The sequence below is a fragment of the Helianthus annuus genome, chromosome 9 (assembly GCF_002127325.2).
Source record: "Helianthus annuus cultivar XRQ/B chromosome 9, HanXRQr2.0-SUNRISE, whole genome shotgun sequence".
Classification (NCBI taxonomy): domain Eukaryota; kingdom Viridiplantae; phylum Streptophyta; class Magnoliopsida; order Asterales; family Asteraceae; genus Helianthus; species Helianthus annuus.
In genome coordinates this window covers 175,813,706-175,831,671 of record NC_035441.2, presented here as the reverse complement: position 1 = coordinate 175,831,671, position 17,966 = coordinate 175,813,706, and the positions used below count along the sequence as shown (strand labels likewise).

At 35.5% G+C, this 17,966-nt stretch overlaps 1 long non-coding RNA gene across 1 annotated transcript; it reads right to left on the bottom strand.

The window, feature by feature from the left end:
- Positions 1-1,840: 1,840 nt before the first annotated feature.
- Positions 1,841-4,698, bottom strand: LOC110874984. The gene is made up of 3 exons (XR_002556408.2): positions 4,615-4,698; positions 3,475-3,558; positions 1,841-1,973 (listed from the first exon to the last, which is right to left on the bottom strand). It is a non-coding gene; the product is annotated as an uncharacterized LOC110874984 (long non-coding RNA).
- Positions 4,699-17,966: the final 13,268 nt, after the last annotated feature.

Here is a 17,966-nt window from a genome sequence, read left to right as displayed (position 1 = left end):
CTATAATTAAGGGTGGCGGTTATAGAAGATTATCAATTAATTAAATCAATAAGAAAATTACTTGTTTACCCTTTTGAATTAATTTAGATTGAGGATACATGTCATCTCCACAATATTTCTCACACTTCTCACACTTTTGAATTAATGTACAGGATCTTCAATCCTCATGCAAGAATGGATTATTTACAGAACGTTTGATTACATATTTTTTTTTAATTTTTGGATTAAATATTCAATTTTTTTTATAATTGCATATCCATGATTATTCTTCATGTACTCATCATTAATCTTGTGTGATAATGTACACTTGTTCTGAACATAGGTGTGATCATGTACATATGTGTACATACATGTTAAGAATATGACCTGTTAATGTACATATATGTATATACGTGTTGAGACTGTTATGTGCACATATGTACAATGCCGAACAATCATCTCAGATTGAACAATATTTGTTAATGTACATAGGTTTTTAAATAGTGATTACGTATAATACATATATGTACATTCACTTCTACAGTGTTTTTAATCATGTTCTAAATGGAACAATATATTATGTAATTGTTATATTTTTTAGAATAAAAAAATTAGTTAATTGGTAAGAGAAAAAATCAGAGAGAATGTAACTAATTATTTAATTGGAGAGAGAAGTAGTTAATAATTACCTTTATACACTTTTCATTTATTTTTACATATAAATAATTACAAAACTGCCATTATTAAAATTTCGAAAATCTAAACAATTAATGACTCAGATTAGTTCACACAGTTCACTCTCAACCTAATATTCACTGTAGAACCCTACCCTATATATATATATATATATATATATATTTCATTTGAGAAGAAAATTTAATTGAGAAGAAAAAGAACAAAGGGTACAATTGTAAAATATTATATAGTTATTTTTTTAACTCATTTATTACGATATTTAACTAATTAATTAATCATAAAAACTATTATTCTCTACACTAATTTTCATTGCCTACACACATAAAATTATCCTACACATTTCGAAAATTATCTTACACATACTTAAATTTATTCTACACAACTCGTAATTTATCCTACACACCTAGTAATTTGTCCTACACTCTAAATTATTTTTTTTTTAATTTTTGAAAAATATATATGTTTTGAAAATAAGTTACAAATTTAATGTTTAGCTATTAAAAAGGAACACTAGATATAAATGATCTATGTAAGTTTACAAATATACCCTTACATTAAAATTAAAAGCAAATATTAAATGAAGTAAAATGAAACATTCTTATTGGTTGAAACTTATTCTTTTTTCTTCTTATAAAAATTTCTTCTCATTTGAACCTTCCACTATATATATATATATATATATAGGGTGAGAGTTGGCTACAAAGTCCATTTTTCTTACAAAGTGTACAAAGTCATAAAAAACCATAATGTCAAACATAAAAACACTCAAAACCCACAAATAACATAGTGGAGGTTACTAAAACACCATATTTGTGGGTTTTGTATTGTGTTTTGAATGATAAGGCTTTCATTATCGAATGACTAACATTAGTATGTTTTATGTTTATTATCATATTGTGTTTTATATTCATAGTTGTACGATGGTGTGTTTGAAGTTTTTAAGGAATGTTAGGGTTTGGATATTGTGTTTTAGTGATCTTCACTATGTTATTTGTGGGTTTTGAGTGTGTTTTATGACTTAAATTGTGGTGTTTTATGTTACGCCCTAACACGTAATTAACGAAAGTCGCAGCGGAGGTTCATACCATAAAATTTCTTACATTATAAACCTTACGTCTTACTTGAAAGTTCACTTTTAAAATAACTCTTTTATATCGAATACAACAAACTGACTCAATTATAGAATAAATCATAGCTTATGTGCAACAAATTTACATCCTTAGACAACCCCGTACAATCCCTTAAGTGACTCGGTCTTCGATCTTTATTCCTCGATGATCCTCCGTGACCCGCACAACCTGCATTCACCACATACATTCAAAAACATTAGCACACAATGTATAAACAAGATCATTCGCATACACTTCACAACTCGTTCTTTATCAAACTTCAAGCATTCCATCTGCGTATCCATTTCCTGGCGAGGCTTCATGAATGTACCTGCATTACTTATCATTCTCAAGGTACACCATTAATAACGTTAATCCTCAATGTGTCTAAATCATACACATATATGTACTTACATACCCACATACATATACATCTACATACGTACATACACTCATACATACCCTTATTCATACCTACATACACAACTACATACTTACGTATCCTTCCTACAACTAGACATACGTACATACACTCATACATATCATTAAGCATAACTACATATCCTACTACATGCGTACACTTGGAGTTATAAACATACATACGTGTATGCCTACATACATGTTTACATAACTTCTACATACGCATACAGATACATACAAACACACAAACTTGCTTATCTACATATGTACATACTTTAACGAACACGTACTAGATCACGCGTACCTCTTACATAATCATACATTATTAACATGGGTCTTAGACTTAGCTTTATAGCCCATAAACATCCAAGGAACCTTCAAAATCATGTTTGGAAAGTCCGCCGTAGTCCGCGGATATCAAACCGAAGCCCACGGTACATAAATTAACTTAAATAACAAGATTTCAGCTTTTGGGACTTGGGAAGGCCGTCACCGACGCCCCTAGGGCCGTCGGCGACGGGCCTTGCATTTACCCGTAGCCCAAAAACCCGTAGACAGGTAATTAACCCGTCAGCACAAAAACTGATTTTCCCTTGCCCGTCGGCGACGGCCCCCTACCCGTCGGCGACGCCCTCTAGTTTTTGCAGTTTTCTGCAGATTCGTTTTATCGTCCGTACGCACTAAAACGCGCGTAACTTTTGAACCGTTTACCCGTTTGACCTCCCGTTTCTTCCTACATGCTTGTAAATTCACATTCTATCATAAGAACTTAAAATCCCATATCCGGATTAAGGAAATTCTTAACTTACACTATCGGCTTATTACCCTCTTACCCACAACTCGACCCGTTCATGCATTCACCAACGTAACTTGTTGTTTTACCATAAACTCTTATAAACCTAATAATATCAGTGACATCTATCATAAAATAATAATTCTTAGACATTTTGCATCCTCTTAGCACATTATCGTTCATATACTTAGTTTTGACCCGTTAAGGGTATTTGCGCGTTAAATGGTTTATGACATACCAAGACCATACTCTTCGCTTCCATATTTGTCCAAGACATTATACTAATCTATAACTTGTTTCTAAACTACTTATTAAGATCGTTTGCCCAAAATACCCATCAAGGGCATTTTGGTCAACTTTAATCCCATCATTTACGACGAAAGACTTCCTACATATTTAACCTCAAACATCATGTTTAATTAATTTCAACACTTTATTACTTACTAGAACTAAGAAGTGATTACGGAAATCACTTACCTTATGCGTCCGTGCTCGTATCCGATTCCTCTCCTCTTCTTGACCCGTTATCCTTTAATGCTTGAGTCCGTCACGACGTGATTCCTATACTTTTATTTCATCGAAACCACGCTCTTATTAACATACTCGTTTGTACATGTAACAATCATATCATTGCATAATTTATACTTAACTTTCCATAGTCATTACTAACAAGCATTAAAACATCTAATCAACTTCATATCCTTTCCAACACACATAATTCATCGGGTAATCAAAATTAACAAATATTTACCTATTCTTATCAACATCGACTTTCACTAACATGCATACGACATAATTTGTCAACCACGATATTTAATATCTTCGAAATCCAAATTCATTATCACACATAACACATAATTAATGCCTACATACTCATATCTTCATAACTCTACATTTGACAACCATGTCTTATAAGAATCAACTTAGCATAATCCTCGCATCATCCTTATTTAGTGAGGTTATATGCTATATATATTTAGTACATGTTCACTTTTAACCGTAGTTAAGGGATTAGTAGACCACATAGCAACCTCACCCGTTCAAACACAATGTACAAGCTTCTAATGCATAAATTTGGCCAACATATACCTTCAACCCGAATTCATATACAATTCCATCTAAGGCATATTTTTCAAGTTAGTAAACTACTACTTTCATCACAATCGCTTTTATACATATAAACTCACAAATTGCACACAATTTCACTTTCTAGCTTCACCTAGTCATTTTATCAAGCACTTGGTGTGCGTACAACCTACTATGCATAGTTTACAACTAGTTCAAGCATAGTCATTACTTCCAAATTCTCAATCACCAAGAGAGTGTTCAAAATCACATTCCATTCATACAATTAACCCTAAACTAACATCACCGAACCCATTTCAAGCTAGTAACAAATACATCAAACAAGGATTGAACATGGGTAGAACACCCATGTCGCTACCTTCATTCAAAATTGTGGGTTTCTTCTTAAATCATCAAATTAACCAAAATCATACATAATACACGTTTTATATAGCGATTCTAACACATAATCACGCTTAATTTCATACCAATTCGTGGATTAATCAATAACCCACATCATGTAAGATCAACAATTCACAAATTTCAACTTACCACATGTTCATCTTGTCTAGATGGTTAAGAATATAAGCTCATGCATCCGATTTCTCCCCAAATTCAGGTTCAATTCTTGAGTTCTTGTTAGTAGTTGAAGGAGAAGGGTTTCCCCTTTCCCCTTGCCCTTGTTCGATCGACCCAAAGCCAACAATCCCTGGCTTCTTTTTTTTTTTTATCAAATATATATCACATTTACACATTAACCCCCTTGTCTTTCAAGGTATGTTTAAATTTGTTATTTCCTATACTAACTTGACCTCTTTTCTTAGTTTAACTTAGTTACACATATAAATCTAAACTTACTGTCATTTTCTTACGGTACCATTTTACGGTCACCATTTTTCTGTTATTTAACATCAAGAAAATAATATTATTTCATAACATACGGATTTGGGGTGTTACAAGTCTACCCCCCTTAAATGAGGTTTCGTCCCCGAAACCTTTCTCATTCAGACTGGACCATTCTACTCTTACCCCTTTCAAGTTGTTCATCCACCATACTTACTACAACCTAACCGCATTCGGGATCTTGGCAAATGTTTTATTCGTGCATGAACATAATTGTACACCTCGTTCCCATGCCCTTATATTAAGTAAATTACTTTCATAATTATACTTATGTCAGACTCTCCTCCAGAGCTCTTATTAGTGTCTTTTACTTTATAATACTAGCTCTTAACACATGGCATTACTATGTTTCTTTCATCGAATTTATTCCAATTGTACGCCATTATTAATTGTACAACCTAAGTATGCGGCTTGTTTCTAACTCCCTATTTAAGCATATCACATTCATATGTTTGCTAATCAAAATAAATCGATTTACTTTATACTACTCATTCATCATATGCCATCTTTCATTTTGTTCAAATGAACATGGCCAACAAGCCGAGCATCAGAGTTAGCATTTCTTAACGATACTTCCCTTCTCATAAATTCTATCAGAATTTCCACAGTTACGAGCATTCAGGTTCACTACCACCGATTCGCATAAAAGTATTATTCAATTTGTAACTTTCTATTTAACATCCACAAGTTAAACCATTTACTAACCTCGCAAATTTGGAACAAACCAACGTGTAACAACCCGAGTTGACTTGCTCCTTCATGAATCCATAACTTTATAGGGTTGATCTTGTCCATCGGGTGTCATAAGCTTTCATTCATGAGCATCCTTTCACCGTTCTAGGTAGTTTCATCGCATCGTGATTCCTGCCAATCTCAATATAAAATTAGGGGTTTACACATTCCATTTGATCCATTCAGACATGATGTTTATCACATCGCCTTATTTATATATTAATACTTTCTCAATTCCTTCGTAAGACATTAGTGTGTTAGACCTATTCATAACGGGTCAATACATGGCCATTTCTTAATATATCATTCTTATTATTCGACACGTTCTTGACAGGTAGATACATAACCATTATTTCGTAATTCTATAACTCATTTGGTGTACTACTCTACACATTTCCTTTCTTCTCTAGCAGTCCCACGGCTGGAAATTAAATTATTTCTTAGCTTCTGCAGTTTGGCCTTTCAAGGTCAAACTGCCACTTATGTCTTATTATATACATATATATACATGCGTATCGGAGTACATGTTTGTACCCCTTTTTCAATTCAGACATGCTTGCGATCTCATCGCTTCACTGTTTCAGTGTTTTCTTGCAAACACTTGCCCTTCCCGTTTTAAAAGTTAGTCATAATACTTATTTCGCTTACAATTCCAACGTTTTAGTTCCATTCGCTTATATACTTTTATTTCTTTTACGCATTCGATTACCCAATTAAATGGGTAATGGCATATACTCTCATAATGAGATTCAAGCATACCACTTACGACCCGGTCACATCGGGTTAATTGCTTTCAACGTAAATCTTTCGTTCTATCCGTATAACGGGTCGAACTCATACATTCGTTATTGCATTCACGACCACCCGTTCTAAACGGATGGTACCTTATCCTTACTCGACTTGTTCAACTTGAACCGGTCGACTTGCATAGCTTATCATAGCATTCGCTATCATAACCAAATCCGCAAGGGATTTGCATCATTCTTATCTTTCATTCCTTGAATCCGTCTCGCGGATTCAAGCATTGCATTCACATATTTCATTCCTTGAATCCGTCTCGCAGATTCAAGCATTGCATTCACATCTTTCATTACTACAAGGTACTCCCAATCCCCCGAGAGTCCTACTACCCATTTCACCCACACGCCTAGCTGCTACCAAATTGTATCGGACATACCTGTAATAATTATCACGGTCTCACGAACGTCATACGTTTCTTGTGTACTGGCCAGGTACACACTCCATGTACTAGTTTCGTGCCTTCGTGTAATTGCCACCTTATGTCGAAGAATTTAGTTTCGGCTCGTGTAACCTTTTCAACTTATTTATTATGTCGTTATTATATTTTGCTAAAAATTTTCTTTCACTTGCTTAATTATACCATTTCATATGCCCTCACGTTAGGTTTACGTACCTGGGGTCAATTCGCCTTATTACTTGCCTTGATGTCGGTCCTAGACCGCATCCACGGATCATCCCTTCCAAACAATTGCGCTTACCCTTCACATAACATACTATTAATTTCCTTCAATTACATAAGCTAATACATACTTACATTTGCTTTTGCCTTTAGGCCTTGATCGAGTCTTGGATTGTACGGGTTCCTTATCATAAGAGCACACAAGTTTGAGTTCAAGTACTTACTTTCTTGTACTTGATTCTCTCAAACCAGGGCTCTGATACCAACTTGTTACGCCCTAACACGTAATTAACGAAAGTCGCAGCGGAGGTTCATACCATAAAATTTCTTACATTATAAACCTTACGTCTTACTTGAAAGTTCACTTTTAAAATAACTCTTTTATATCGAATACAACAAACTGACTCAATTATAGAATAAATCATAGCTTATGTGCAACAAATTTACATCCTTAGACAACCCCGTACAATCCCTTAAGTGACTCGGTCTTCGATCTTTATTCCTCGATGATCCTCCGTGACCCGCACAACCTGCATTCACCACATACATTCAAAAACATTAGCACACAATGTATAAACAAGATCATTCGCATACACTTCACAACTCGTTCTTTATCAAACTTCAAGCATTCCATCTGCGTATCCATTTCCTGGCGAGGCTTCATGAATGTACCTGCATTACTTATCATTCTCAAGGTACACCATTAATAACGTTAATCCTCAATGTGTCTAAATCATACACATATATGTACTTACATACCCACATACATATACATCTACATACGTACATACACTCATACATACCCTTATTCATACCTACATACACAACTACATACTTACGTATCCTTCCTACAACTAGACATACGTACATACACTCATACATATCATTAAGCATACCTACATATCCTACTACATGCGTACACTTGGAGTTATAAACATACATACGTGTATGCCTACATACATGTTTACATAACTTCTACATACGCATACAGATACATACAAACACACAAACTTGCTTATCTACATATGTACATACTTTAACGAACACGTACTAGATCACGCGTACCTCTTACATAATCATACATTATTAACATGGGTCTTAGACTTAGCTTTATAGCCCATAAACATCCAAGGAACCTTCAAAATCATGTTTGGAAAGTCCGCCGTAGTCCACGGATATCAAACCGAAGCCCACGGTACATAAATTAACTTAAATAACAAGATTTCAGCTTTTGGGACTTGGAAAGGCCGTCACCGACGCCCCTAGGGCCGTCGGCGACGGGCCTTGCATTTACCCGTAGCCCAAAAACCCGTAGACAGGTAATTAACCCGTCAGCACAAAAACTGATTTTCCCTTGCCCGTCGGCGACGGCCCCCTACCCGTCGGCGACGCCCTCTAGTTTTTGCAGTTTTCTGCAGATTCGTTTTATCGTCCGTACGCACTAAAACGCGCGTAACTTTTGAACCGTTTACCCGTTTGACCTCCCGTTTCTTCCTACATGCTTGTAAATTCACATTCTATCATAAGAACTTAAAATCCCATATCCGGATTAAGGAAATTCTTAACTTACACTATCGGCTTATTACCCTCTTACCCACAATTCGACCCGTTCATGCATTCACCAACGTAACTTGTTGTTTTACCATAAACTCTTATAAACCTAATAATATCAGTGACATCTATCATAAAATAATAATTCTTAGACATTTTGCATCCTCTTAGCACATTATCGTTCATATACTTAGTTTTGACCCGTTAAGGGTATTTGCGCGTTAAATGGTTTATGACATACCAAGACCATACTCTTCGCTTCCATATTTGTCCAAGACATTATACTAATCTATAACTTATTTCTAAACTACTTATTAAGATCGTTTGCCCAAAATACCCATCAAGGGCATTTTGGTCAACTTTAATCCCATCATTTACGACGAAAGACTTCCTACATATTTAACCTCAAACATCATGTTTAATTAATTTCAACACTTTATTACTTACTAGAACTAAGAAGTGATTACGGAAATCACTTACCTTATGCGTCCGTGCTCGTATCCGATTCCTCTCCTCTTCTTGACCCGTTATCCTTTAATGCTTGAGTCCGTCACGACGTGATTCCTATACTTTCATTTCATCGAAACCACGCTCTTATTCTCCTCTTCTTGACCCGTTATCCTTTAATGCTTGAGTCCGTCACGACGTGATTCCTATACTTTCATTTCATCGAAACCACGCTCTTATTAACATACTCGTTTGTACATGTAACAATCATATCATTGCATAATTTATACTTAACTTTCCATAGTCATTACTAACAAGCATTAAAACATCTAATCAACTTCATATCCTTTCCAACACACATAATTCATCGGGTAATCAAAATTAACAAATATTTACCTATTCTTATCAACATCGACTTTCACTAACATGCATATGACATAATTTGTCAACCACGATATTTAATATCTTTGAAATCCAAATTCATTATCACACATAACACATAATTAATGCCTACATACTCATATCTTCATAACGCTACATTTGACAACCATGTCTTATAAGAATCAACTTAGCATAATCCTCGCATCATCCTTAGTTAGTGAGGTTATATGCTATATATATTTAGTACATGTTCACTTTTAACCGTAGTTAAGGGATTAGTAGACCACATAGCAACCTCACCCGTTCAAACACAATGTACAAGCTCCTAATGCATAAATTTGGCCAACATATACCTTCAACCCGAATTCATATACAATTCCATCTAAGGCATATTTTTCAAGTTAGTAAACTACTACTTTCATCACAATCGCTTTTATACATATAAACTCACAACTTGCACACAATTTCACTTTCTAGCTTCACCTAGTCATTTTATCAAGCACTTGGTGTGCGTACAACCTACTATGCATAGTTTACAACTAGTTCAAGCATAGTCATTACTTCCAAATTCTCAATCACCAAGAGAGTGTTCAAAATCACATTCCATTCATACAATTAACCCTAAACTAACATCACCGAACCCATTTCAAGCTAGTAACAAATACATCAAACAAGGATTGAACATGGGTAGAACACCCATGTCGCTACCTTCATTCAAAATTGTGGGTTTCTTCTTAAATCATCAAATTAACCAAAATCATACATAATACACGTTTTATATAGCGATTCTAACACATAATCACGCTTAATTTCATACCAATTCGTGGATTAATCAATAACCCACATCATGTAAGATCAACAATTCACAAATTTCAACTTACCACATGTTCATCTTGTCTAGATGGTTAAGAATATAAGCTCATGCATCCGATTTCTCCCCAAATTCAGGTTCAATTCTTGAGTTCTTGTTAGTAGTTGAAGGAGAAGGGTTTCCCCTTTCCCCTTGCCCTTGTTCGATCGACCCAAAGCCAACAATCCCTGGCTTCTTTTTTTTTATCAAATATATATCACATTTACACATTAACCCCCTTGTCTTTCAAGGTATGTTTAAATTTGTTATTTCCTATACTAACTTGACCTCTTTTCTTAGTTTAACTTAGTTACACATATAAATCTAAACTTACTGTCATTTTCTTACGGTACCATTTTACGGTCACCATTTTTCTGTTATTTAACATCAAGAAAATAATATTATTTCATAACATACGGATTTGGGGTGTTACATTTTAAGACTTTGTACACTTTGTAGAAAAAAATAGACTTTGTAGCGGAACCCCACCCTATATATATATATATATATATATATATATATATATATATATATATATATATATATAAGAGGAGTTGGGTAGAAAGTGAGTTTTTCCTAAAAAGTCTAGGAAGCAATAAGAATGTGACACGTGGCATGGAGGGATTTTAACTAAAAGGGCACTTGTGTAATTTAACAGTTTATTTTATTTTTGGAATTTTATCTCTCATTAACTAACAATGCCTATAATTATGGAAACTGTTTCTCCAAGATTTTTTGTATTTCGCAACCTTCTCCTTCTTCGTCTTCGTCATCATCAAACACTTCTCCATTTCCACCATCTCCGAGTTCATCATCACCATTCAAATACTGTTCGTATCATCTCCGTTTTCTTGACGATGTGTTTTAACAGCAAGCAAATTAATACAGTTGTGTTTTAGTAGCAAGCAGATTCATACAGTTGTGTTCTAGCATTCAGATTCATACAGTTGTGTTTTAACAACAAGCAGATTCATACAGTTGTGTTTTAGCATTCAGATTCATACAGTTGTGTTTTAACAGCAAGCAGATTCATACAGTTGTGTTTTAACAGCAAGCAGATTCATACAGTTGTGTTTAGCATTCAGATTCATACAGTTGTGTTTTAACAGCAATCAGATTCATACAGTTGTGTTTTAGCATTCAGATTTATACAGTTGTGTTTTAACAGCAAGCAGATTCATACAGTTGTGTTTTAACAGCAAGCAGATTCATACAGTTGTGTTTTAGCATTCAGATTCATACAGTTGTGTTTTAACAAGTAGATTCATACAGTTGTGTTTTAGCATTCAGATTCATACAATTGTGTTTTAACAGCAAGCAGATTCATACACTGTGTTTTACCATCCATGCTGGTAATGCTGGAGGATTTCTTGACGCTGTGTTTTAAAAGCAAGCAGATTAATACGATGTGTTTTCTTGATGTATTTCTTCATGAAGGATAAAAGGAAGAGAGAGGGAGAGAGAGAAAGGGAGAGAGAGAGAAAAAAAATCGCATGAAGTGTGGGGTGGTTATGGAATGAAAATTATTTCCATATTTAAAACAAGCTAAATGACATATCTACCCCTGATTAATTAAGTAATCCTATTTTTAAGAAACACATATTACCAAAATGCCACCAAGATGATCTCAACCATTAAACACACCCATTGGATTGCCCAGATAGCTTCCTAGACTTTTTAGGAAAAACATACTTTCCGTAGGATCCCCACTAAATATATATATTACTTAGGAACCAAAATGCTTATATCATGGCGGTAAAGGTATCCCTCATTTTGAGTGTGGGATTCTAGTTCCATAATCAACAAGGCGTTAGATTTAAGAGTAGGATTAGAAAGTATGTAACTTAGCTAATAAAAAGTATCCATAGAAAAATAGTTATGTTTTGTCTGACAAGTACTGTATTTTTCTTTTTTTCTTGAGTGAATTACAAAAATCGTCCTTTATGTATGTCACTTATTGCAAACTATGTCCTTTGTCTTCAATAATTACAGAAAACGTAGTCGATATTTGCAAACCCTTGCAAGTTTTGTCCTTTAGCCCTAACTCAGTTAATTTTTGTGGTTAAATCTGACTAAATGAAACCAACATGAGGGTATTTTTGTGGTTAAATCTGACTAAATGAACCCCACATGAGAGTAAAATGACAAAAATACCCTCATGTGGGGTCCATTTGGTCAGATTTAACCACAAAAAAATAACCGAGTTAGGGCTAAAGGACATAACTTACAAGGGTTTGCAAACATCAAGTACGTTTTCTATAATTACTGAAGACAAAGGACACAGTTTGCAATAAGTAACACACATAAAGGACGATTTTTGTAATTTACCCTTCTTTCTTTTGCAATATATCACTATTAGAAACTGGACATTGTGACCAGAAAGAAAGCGAGCTGAAAACAAGTAACATAAATCTCAACGACGCAAATATAGCGACAGCCTAGATCAAGTCGCAAGACGGTTGCAAATTTTGTGACCCCCTAGTTTCAGTCACAATTAAGTCGATACATAATTATTATTAAATTTTTATAAACCGGTTGCAATCGTTTAAGGGTAGTCGAAAAAAAGAGTGAATTTCAAGGATTGTCCTTTATCTTTACACCTATTTTCAGGCGATGTCCTTTATGTTCAAAATTGACGAGTTTTGTCCTTTATGTTTTCATATCATACACGTTTTGTCCTTTAGGCCTAACCCAGTTAGTTTTGTCAGTTAAATTTGGTCATATGCTTTGCACATGAGGGCATTTTTGTCAATTCAAAGGTTGTAGAAGCTTTGAGCTGTAAATCTGCCATTGAACTTACCCTTGAATTGACAAAAATGCCCTCATGTGCAAAGCATAAGATCAAATTTAACTGAAAAAAACTAACTAGGTTAGGCCTAAAGGACAAAACGTGTATGATATGAAAACATAAAGGACAAAACTCGTCAATTTTGAACTTAAAGGACAACGTCTGAAAATGGGTATAAAGACTTGAAATTCACTCTCGAAAAAAATTATTGATTTAAAACTAAGATTTGAAGCCCAATGAGAATTACTCGTGGTCAGTTTTGGTCATTGATGTCCCATTAGGAACATTGTTTTGAAATTAATGCGGTCTTTTGTTCTGAGTTAGGGTCATTGATGATCATTTTGGTTTATTCTTAGCTAAATTCAGTCAATAATGGCCAAATATGGTTCACTAGGATCGGAAATTCATATTCTATTACGGTCGTTAGTTTTTAGTTATAGTAATTGGTTTAAGTTACGGTCATTTACTGTCAGATATATTGGTTCATGGTAAATTATGATCGTCTAGCTACATTGATGATTAATTAGGTCCAATTATGTTCATCTAGCTACATTGATATCCAGTTAGACCCACTAATGTTTAAGCAGGTTGTAAATTGGACGCTAATTTTGCAATTATTTTTCCGACCGTAATTGCCCTTTTTCTAGTAGTGCTATTGTTAGACTATGAGGTATGGGGTTTGGGTTGGGTGTGAGTTGGGGGAAAACGCCCAAGCCACCATTCCGGGTGGGCTTGGGTTAGGGCGTGACCCTTGGGGCTTGGGTTTCAAGCCGGGCGTGGGACGGTCTTAACATCCTAGCTGGCGGCCTCCTATTCGCTGACCCCGCCATGTCATAGCGGGCCATTTGAAAGTTTGAATTTTTAATTTCAAACCGTTTGGCCAAGCCAAGCGGTCACCCCAACCCCAACATCCCCTATAAATGTAACCCCACCGGCTACCCCATTCCAAACCCGTCACTATCCACCGCTACCCCACCGGCTACCCACTTCCAAACCTGTCACTATCCACCGCTACCCCACCGGCTGACCACCCCTAACCCGAAGAAGATGGCATCTTGGACCAACGAGGAAGAATTGGCTCTCGTCACAAGCGTCGTTGACGCTATGAAGGCTCGGCAACCCGGCCAAACACGATATTGGCGGGAAGCATTCGCAACCTACAAACATAACGTCCGACACGACCGCCACAACCTCAACGCGTGCCAACATAAATGGCGCGAGCTACGGCTCAAGCTCGATCGTTTCAAGGCTTACTACGAAGCCGTTCCGAGCGGCGATTTAAGCCACGAGAATCGGGTGGCGGTGGCGAATATTGAATTTCTAGGCAATGAACGAAAGGCGTTCGACAAGATCGCCCTTTTTGAAATTTACCTAACGCTCTAGGTTTTTTATTTTGTAATTTTTAGGTATTATGTAATTTTTTGGATTATGTAATTTTTAAAAATCTAATGAAATTTTAGGTTTTTTTATAAATGTTGTGTGAATTTTATAAATTTTTTGTAATTTTTTTTTAAATAATCTGCCAAGCGGCGCACCCAACCCACGCCCTGCCATACCCCACGGACACGTCACTAGGCGGTTGGGGGCTCCAATTCTAGGTGTCAACTCATGCCTCAACCCAAGCCCAACCCAAGCCCCACCATACCCGAGGTTCTTAGCATTTTGCTGCTACAAGACGATGACAGATTGCATAGTTTATGCCTTGTACCTTAAAGTCACAATTGTGTGAGAATAATGAATGGAGGGAATATGATACAGAGATGATATCATAAAGGAATGGCCTAATACAGGTGCTCACTCTAAGCCCAAGTGCTATGACATATATTCCTATTTCACTAATAACCTATAAAGGCTACCAACTAAATACTCATAAAAAGGGACACTTTTTTTTGTTTTTATATGATGTATTATGCTTTTCACCACCTTTAGGTTATCAATTCTTTTTATATCATAATTGTTACCCGCCACAAACCTTTTCAAAGGTCATTGGCGTGTATTTTATCATTCTAGTTGAACATATAACGTATCATATATTATATATACTATATGCATACACTAAAAGATGCAAGTAGCATATATTAGATATATTTACTCATTATATACTGTATGATCAGTTGGTAACATAACAAGCTAATAAACCAACATGACAAGAATATAGTTTCAGATCAAATGGCTGAATTCGGTTACTTATTGCTTCAGCTACACCACAATCATTTGTTACTAGGGGTGCAAACGAGCCAAGCGGCTCGCGAGCTACTCGAGATCGGCTCGCGAGCTACTCGAGATCGGCTCGCGAAAAAGCTCGAAATATGTTGAGCCTTATCGAGCCCGAGCCGAGCTTGAGCCTAAAATAAAAGCTCGTTTGTTTATCGAGCCCGATCTCGAGTCTGCTATGTGACTTGTCGAGCCTTATCTAGCTTTAGTGTAAAAGAGCCGAGCCGATCTTATTTAAATTTGTTTACGAACCGACCCTGAACCTAAAAATAAGTTTATTTAGTAAACGAGCTCGAGCCCGAGCTTCAATTATCGAGCGCACGAGCCTGAAAAGTCTATTATTTATATTTTTTTATATAATATATTAGTTAATAGATAATAAAAGAGCCGAGCTCGAGCTTGAGAAAATACCAACGAGCCGAGCTCGAGCTTTGAAAACGAAGCTCGAATCGAGCCGAGCTCGAGCTCGAGCTCCCATAAGTTAATCAAGCTCGAGCCTGGTCAAGCTCGGGCTCGGCTCGGCTCGTTTGCACCCCTATTTGTTACGAAGGATCGTATGATACAAGGACGCAGATCGGAACAGGATACATTTTTTTTACCTTGTCCGAAAGGTTTTCTTAAAATTTAAAAGATACAAGTTTATCCTAAAATACATGCATTATATAAAAACTAGTATATAATTATTGTTTTTTAGGCTCGATCACCTGGTTAAATCTTTAGGAATCCCGCGGTTAAGATACTACTACTGTCAGGTTGAACTGGTGACACATTGGTCTAAACAATTTTCCACTTTGTGGCAAAAATCGCATTTGACATCAAAAGGAAAAAAATAAATCTATATGTTCAAAAGGTTTGTCTTTGCGAATGAACGACCACCTCTTAGTAAATATTTTTATTTAAGATAAATAAAAATTAAAATACACTATGTCTCATCTTCGTTTATTCTCTTTTATTGGTAAATAGACTTAGGGGTAAGATCAAATAAAAACTTTATTTTGGCTAAGTAAGAGGAGAAAAAATCTTAATCATTCATTTTTTAAATTAATAGTTAAGATGAAAGCGTAGGAGAAAAGAGTAGTGCAAAGGTATCTTGAGAAAATCTTATTTATGTACTTTCTCTCTCCACATGCAAGACACATGCATATTCCACCCCTATTTTTTAAATGTTCATAACTTTTTTATAAGACATTATTTTTCATAAAAATTTCACCGTAAAATCGAGCGTCTTTTTATCTTTAATTTGAGTACCATATTGCTATATAAAATAGGAAGACTAAAAAAACCCACTAAAATGTGTTGTATTTCTATGTTGTATAACATTAATTTTTTTGTTAGATTTTTGTACTATATTTTTGTGCTAAATTTTTTGTCTTAATTTTTTTGTACCACATTTTTTGTGCTATATTTTTTGTACTAGATTTTTTGTGCTATATTTTTTTGTACTACATCTTTTTTATTTTTAAAAAACAAAAGGGGTGCCACATGTCATTTTCACTCCTATTTATAAGGACCAAAATGCCTTTTCATTCCTACTTATTAGGAGTGTCACATATTATTATCACAATTCTTCTTAGACTGAAGGGAGTGGGGCGACTCCCCCACCCGAGTCGCCCGGAACACCGCCCCCCTTGACGTCTTGGGTGGCGTCCCCCTCCAGCCCGTCTCCAGCAGATCGCCCCAACTTTTTCATTTCCCATGCATATATCCGTTGGCAACGGATAGTTTGGCCCAAGTTTTTTATTTTTTTATTTTTTAAATACATCCCACCTTTATAAAAAATACCACATATCAAACACATTTTTACCATAATCTTCTCTCAACTCATCAAAATTTATACCAATCTTCTATCAACTCATCAAATGTATCCCCACAACATCCCTCCTTTCAACCAAAATACACAAACTTCCAATCCACAACCCGATATGGCGGACCCAAACATTTTAAATAACCCCGCTTTTTACGTCTATTTCAACAATATGCACGTTGCTAGCTTTAGCCGAACAAATGAAGCAAGAAATTCGAGAAAAATATAAGCTTTGTTGATTGTATTTTTTTATTTTTGTTGATGTATTTTTTTTAGTTGATGTATTTTTTATTTTATTGAAGTATTAGTTTTTATTTACTTTGATCAATATTTTTATAAAAAACAGGACTTTTTTTTATATCTTTTACATAAAAAAAGACAAAATAAATCAATCCAAGTGTCGCAAGACGCCCCACCCAGCAAGGTTGCCCCACTCCCCCTTTTTTGGTCAAAATCCTCTAATATGACGTGGCGTCACGTGTCGCAAGACGCCCCATCAAAAGGATGCTCCACTCCCCTTAGTCTTAGACTATTTAGGCAAAATCCACTTTTTAGTGGATCCTTCCAAATAGACTTAAATCATTATCCTTCACGCCATGCTTTCCCATTAGAGATGGGCATAATACCCGGTTCTAAACCCGAAACCGTAGAACTGGCCCGAAACCGATTCCAGATCCAACCCGATTCATAGGAGAACCGGGTCCAGGTTCAAAAAACCCGGAGGTTCTTATCCGGTTCTATTTTTTCTCATAATAAACGGGTAGTACCCGGTTCCTCCATTATACCCGGTAATATCTTACCGTTAGAACCGGTT